At 61.1% G+C, this 6,000-nt stretch overlaps 1 protein-coding gene across 2 annotated transcripts in view; it reads left to right on the top strand.

Annotated features, from left to right (window-relative positions):
- The first annotated feature begins 419 nt into the window (after positions 1-419).
- Positions 420-6,000, top strand: part of TNFAIP8L1 (TNF alpha induced protein 8 like 1) — a 14,553-nt gene continuing 8,972 nt past the window's right edge. Inside the window, exon 1 of one of the 2 annotated variants that reach the window (XM_012769248.3) lies at positions 420-497. The gene's annotated coding sequence lies outside the window, so the exon portion shown is untranslated. The remainder of the gene's footprint in view (positions 498-6,000) is intronic. The other variant, XM_012769245.3, reaches the window with a different exon arrangement.

Below are 6,000 nucleotides of genomic sequence, written 5' to 3'. Positions count from 1 at the left end.
TGAGTCCCAGAGGAGAAAAGGGCCACGTGGTCGGTCAGTTTTGCCTTTTGGCGGCCGGGGCTCGGCCCGTCAGGGTCTCTGCGTCTCCCCCTAGGAGTTTTAACTTCTTCCTTCTCTTCTCTGCGCCCGCGCCCCGCATCCGGCCGGGTCCGGATTCCGGAGGAATCCCCCCAGCGAGCCTCCAGGCCCCGCCCCAGGCTCCGCCCCTTTCCCCTCCTACCTCGGTGATCTGCTCCTATTGGTCTCTTCGTACATCGCCCGCGCTGCCATTGGCTGAGCCGAGGCACTCGGCACGCCCACCCCCGCCCGGCCTCGCTTTCGTTGTTTCCTGGTGGGCGGGGACGGGAGAGGGCGGAGCCTGTGAGGGGCGGGGCGGTGGGGCGGGGCCTATCGCCCCGCCCCAGCCCGGCCCTGGCCCGGGACCCGGCCCCGGCGCTAGTCCCAACACTGCGGCTGGACGGGTCCCGACCGGCGGACGCACCGGACTCCGGACTCAGGTGAGCGGTGGTGCCCATCTCGGCGCGCCCCGGGGGCCACCGGGCCGCCCTATGTCTCTCCCGCCCCTCATGCCCTGGTCCACCCAGGCTGTCGGTGTTCCTGCCTCAGTTTCCCTCTGTCTCTCTGTCACTCTCGCTGTGTGGGGCAGGCAGACACAGACTGGGTCCGAACTGCCCCTGCTGGGGTGGGGCCGTGCTCTGGGACTGGCGCCCGTTCCTCCATGTGGACTCTGCCCCTTTAACAGAGCAGGGGGCAGGTGCCCGGGCCAGATCCCAGAATCGGGCGGGGGTTCCAGGTGGCGGGCAGCCGGCCACCGTGTGGAGGTGGCAGTATGTGTGGCTGCTGTCTAGCCCGGGAGGCGGGGAGAGCCGGGGCCAGGCCCACCCAGACTGGCCACCAGCGAGTCCCGAGGTGGCCCCCAGGCCAGGCCTCCGTGTTGCCAGCTGTGGGCTGGGACCACCGCTGGGGCAGGTGGTCTGACCCAGATCTGTGGCCTCCTGTGGCCTTTTCTCTGGAGTCTACCTGGGCCCATTTCCTGGGAAGGTAAACTGAGGCCCAGAAGGGAGGTAGCGCTTGTCCAGAGAGGCGAGGACGGAGGCAGAGCTGGATCTGCTCCCACTCGGGACCGACATCGTGTGTGGCGGGGGAGGAGGGGCAGCGCAGCCCCCCACTTGCTTCCTGAGCCTGTCCCAGCGCAGCGGGGGCCGCGAGTGACCCGGGACGGGCTGAAGGCAGTTCAGCCCAGTAGTTGGGGACTTGGATACACCTGGGCTCTGGTTCTGCCAACCGCTGTGGCGCCTCAAACAAGTGACCCTTCTGAGCCTCAGTTTCCCTATGTGTAAAACGGGAGGGAATATAACTCCCTGGGTTGAGGGCTGGGGGGATTAAATGCAGGAATGTGGACACTGGTATCACCTCCCTGCTCACTCTGCAGGGCCACGGGGGTCTCCTCCTGGTCGTCCCACACTGCGGGCACGGGCCTGCCTCGGGGCCTTTGCACAGACTGTGCCCCCCCTGCCGCCGCCGCAGCCCAAGGCGCCAACTTTAAACCATAACAAGCGGCCTGGACGGGCCAGGACCTGCGCGGGCAGGGCAGGGCGGAGGAGGGGCCGGGCCAGGGACGCGGTACCTATGGAAACGGTGAACAAAGGCTGTCCCCGCCACACACACCTGGGCTGGGCTTCCCGCTCCACTGCCCAGGCGGATCGGGATCGGGAACTGGGCCGAGGCTGGCGGCCTGGGATGCCGGAGCTGCGAGTGCCCGACCCCTGGGGCGTGGGACGGGCCGAGCCCTGAGCCCTGCTGCGATGTGGGAACAGACTAGTCAGGCAGGTGCCCAGGGTAGGCCCGCGGTGTCCCCCTCCCGCTGGGTGCCCTGAGTACCCGTTCCATCACCTCAGTTTCCCCAGGCGGCAGCCGTCGCGGGCAGGCGAGGGGCCTTTTGGTTGCTTGACACTTCGATGTGGTGGGTTCAGGAGGCCTCAGTGTTCCTGTCTGTCAAATGGGCCCCAGAGAGGGTGCCTCGAGGACAAAACTCCAGCCCTTGCAGGGAAAGGGCCCCGCCGGAGAGAGGTGGACGCTAAATGATGACTCGCACCTGCCCAGGTGCGGCCCAGCTGCTGCAGACCCGCGGGCGGGGACCGGGGGAGGGGCAGGATGGGCCCAGTCACACCCGGTGCCCGCCCCTCCCCGCAGCCCCCCGACAGACGCCCTCCCTGGAACCCACCCACCTGAGCGGTCCCGAAAGCACCTCCGGCAGGGTTCTAGGGACCTTCTAAGGCCCTGCTGTCCAGGCCTCAGTTTCCCCATCTGTCCAGCGGGACTGGTCATCTCTTTTTTCTTCTGGAAAGGGGCCGAGCTACCCGGGGGCAAGAAGGGTACTTTGCAGGGTAGGGAGGATTCCGCAGGCCTTCACCACGAAAGGGGTTACAGGACACATTGCTTCTAGAAGCTTCCAAAAAGCTTAGACCATTCCCCTTCATGGTGCGCTCTCAGGGAAAGGAGAGTTGAACCCCAAATTTGAGGAAAGGATCACCCTGGGTTCAGGGCTGGGTTTGAATCCCGATTTTGCCCCATCATTGCTCTATAAACTTAGGCAAGCTCCTGGCCCCCTCTGACTCAGTTTCCCCTTCTGTAATAACTGAAAACTTGCAGGTCCATCAAGGGAATTTGGCAATGAAGCCCTGGAGGTAAAATGCCTAGCAGGTAGTGAGCGCTCCCTGCAAGGTAGCTGCAACACGTGACCTTGTGGTCGAGGCTGGGGGGTATCTGAGCCCCCCTCTGCCCAGGCAGGGCTGGCGCGGAGGGTTTGTGCTGTGCTACCACACTGTGACTTTGATGTATCTGTTTGTCTCTCTGCCTCAGTCTCCCCAGCTGGAAACAGGGCCTTTGCATGAGATCGCTGACATTATGCCTCTCTGGTGCTCGGAGGTCATTTATTCATTCAACAAACAGATACTGAGCCCCTACTGTGAGCCAAGCCTGGCACAGGGCACCAAGGACTCAGCAATGACGAAAGCTGATCTGGTGCCCACCCTCACTTGGCTCCCAGCCGGGTCGGGAGAGATGGACCTTGTTCATCTAGAAGAATCCTTATGCTTGGTTGTAATTGCATGAAGGTGATGGATGGACAGACAGACGGAGGTTAGTTTAGATGGGGGATCCGGGAGGGCCTCCTGAGGAGGTGGCGAGTGAGCCCAGGCCTGGATGAAAAGAAAGAAACAGCCACGTGGGGACCTGGGGAAGAGCATCCTAGACAGAGGGCACAGCCCGTGCAAAGGCCCTGGGGTAGGACTGCGCCTGGGATGTTGGAGGCACAGTGAGGAGGCCCATGTGGCTGGAGCAGAGTGAGGAGGGGGAGAGGGGACGGGGCAGGTCGTGCAGGGCCTTGTCAGCCCCAGGGAGGACTTGGGCTTTGGCCCTGAGGAAGGTGGGAGCCATGGAGGGCTGTGGGCAGAGGAAGGACGGGCCCTGACTCAGGCGCCCTCTGGCTCTTGTGGGAATAGACTGGGGGGTGAGGGCAGGACCTGGGGGGACCAGGACGGAGGCTATGGAGCGGTGAGAAGTGGGTCACTTTGGGACACCTTTAGGGGCTGCGTCTACACTCCTGCCAGGCCATCCCCACCTTCTGCTCGCTGTTCAACGTCTTTGGCCCGGGCTGAGAGCCGGGGCCTCTCCTGGCCTCTGCAGAGTGGAGGACCGCGGCCTCCCAACATCCATTTGTGGGCCCCGAGCCCTCTCCTCAGTGGAAATCTGACACGGTCGGAAATGTCCCGGCTTCCAGGGCAACCCGGCTGGTGGCCGGACCCGGCCCATCCTTAGGGTGTTCCCTGAGGGCTCTGGGGAGCCCAGTTTGAGAACCACAGGTGACACCACACCTTGGCCCAGCGGATTTCCCTCCATAACTAAAATGGTCGCTGCCCTTTTTGAGGCCTCAGTCATGTCATCGTAAAGGGCTGGAGTCGGCGGTGGGCACGGTCGGATGAGGACAGTGGGGGCGGGGGCCGTGGTGGGCGGAGACCCGAGGCCACCCCGGCTGCTGCAGCCAGACCGGGACCAGAGAGATGGCGTGGCCCTGCCGAGCGCGCCCATCAATTATTGACACCCTTTGTGTGGGGCATGAAGAATTCATGCGACGGGGCAGGGCCGCCAGGAGCCAGCTCACGGGAGCCACTCTCTGTGTCCCCGGGAACGCTGCCGTGGGCGGCTAAACACAGCCGTCACTTAAGGTGGCAGAACAGAGACGTGCAGCTGCACAGATGACGTGGGGCCAGCCACAGAAAGGCGCGAAGTAGGGAGCCATTCACCCTCTGCAGCGTGAGGGACCCTGAGGACGTCGTGCTCAGCGACAGACGCCAGACGCAGAAGGACACGCGGCATGAGACTCCGATTATAGGAAACGTCCAGAACAGGCCTCACGTCTGGCGTGGGAAGCGTAAGTCGTGAATCAACAGGCCGATAACAATTAATTGTCAAAAATCAACAAGGAAATTAAAAAATTAGCCGGGCATCGTGGCTCAGGCCTACGGTCCCAGCTACTCGGGAGGCCGAGGCAGGAGGATCGCTGGAGCCCAGGAGTTGGAGGCTGCAGTGGGCTGTGATGACTGAAGATGCCCCTGCACTCCAGCCCGGGCGACAGAGCGAGACCCTGTCTCTTAAAAAGATAAAGTAAAAACAGCCCACGCCTGTAATCCCAGCACTCTGGGAGGCCGAGGCGGGCGGATTGCTCGAGGTCAGGAGTTCGAGACCAGCCTGAGCAAGAGCGAGACCCCGTCTCTACTATAAATAGAAAGAAATTAATTGGCCAACTAATATATATATAGAAAAAATTAGCCGGGCATGGTGGTGCATGCCTGTAGTCCCAGCTACTCAGGAGGCTGAGGCAGGAGGATTGCTTGAGCCCAGGAGTCTGAGGTTGCTGTGAGCTAGGCTGACGCCACGGCACTCACTCTAGCCTGGGCGACAATGCGAGACTCTGCCTCAAAAAAAAAATAAAAAAATTCAGGAGCATTCCTGGAGTGCGGCCCCCGAGAAACTGAGTGAGACGAGCCCGGCGCCCGGGAATTTATAGCCGAGCGTCCGCTGAGCCGCGTCTTCCAGGACAGCTGGGCCCGAGCTTTTCAGGAAGGAAATTCTGTTTTAATGAGATGTGTGCAGAGTCCCCACTGTGCGCCTGGCAACCTGGAAGTGGTTACGAGTCTCCATTTGTGTCGCCCGTTTCTTTTCTCGTTCGCCTCACAGTTGGGGCCGAATCCTGACTTTTAATTTGTTCAATGTATTTATCCTTTCACATTTGTTTTATTTAAAAATGTATTTATTTTATCTATCTTTTTTCTTCTTTTTTTCTTTTGAGACACAGTCTCCCTCTGTCGCCCAGGCTGGAGTGCCGTGGTGTCAGCACAGCTCACTGCAGCCTCCAACTCCTGGGCTCAAGCTAGCCTCCTGCCTCAGTCTCCCGAAGAGCTGGGACTACCGGTGTGTAGCACCGTGCCTGGCTAAGTTTTCTATTTTTAGTAGAGACGAGGTCTCGCTATGTTGCTCAGGCTGGTCTTGAACTTCTGGCCTCCAGCGATCCTCCTGCCTTGGCCTCCCAGAATGCTGGGATCACAGGCGTGAGCCACCGCGCCCCGGCCAAAATCCACTGTTTTAGAGTACAGTTCAGTGGTTCACAAGGTTATGTGACCATCACCACTAATTCCAGAACATTCCATTACTCCAAAAAGAAACCCCATCCCCGTTACCAATCACTGTCCATTCTCCCTTCTTTCCAGCCCCTGGAAACACCACTAATCCACTTTGTGTCACTCTGGCTTTGCCGACTGGGGCCGTATCCCACGAATGGACTCACGCCACGCCTGGTCCTCTGCGGGTCACTGAGCGTGACGTCCTCGAGGCGTGTCCGCGTGGGGCCCGCGGCACAGCTTCTGTCCTTTTAGGGCTGAGCGACATTCCATTGTCTGCACGAGCACATTTTGTTTATCCGCTTGCCCTCGGTGGCCGCCT

The sequence above is a fragment of the Microcebus murinus genome, chromosome 27, assembly GCF_040939455.1.
Source record: "Microcebus murinus isolate Inina chromosome 27, M.murinus_Inina_mat1.0, whole genome shotgun sequence".
Lineage (NCBI taxonomy): Eukaryota > Metazoa > Chordata > Mammalia > Primates > Cheirogaleidae > Microcebus > Microcebus murinus.
Note: the sequence above shows the minus strand (reverse complement) of the source record. Positions and strands in the feature narration are given on the sequence as shown.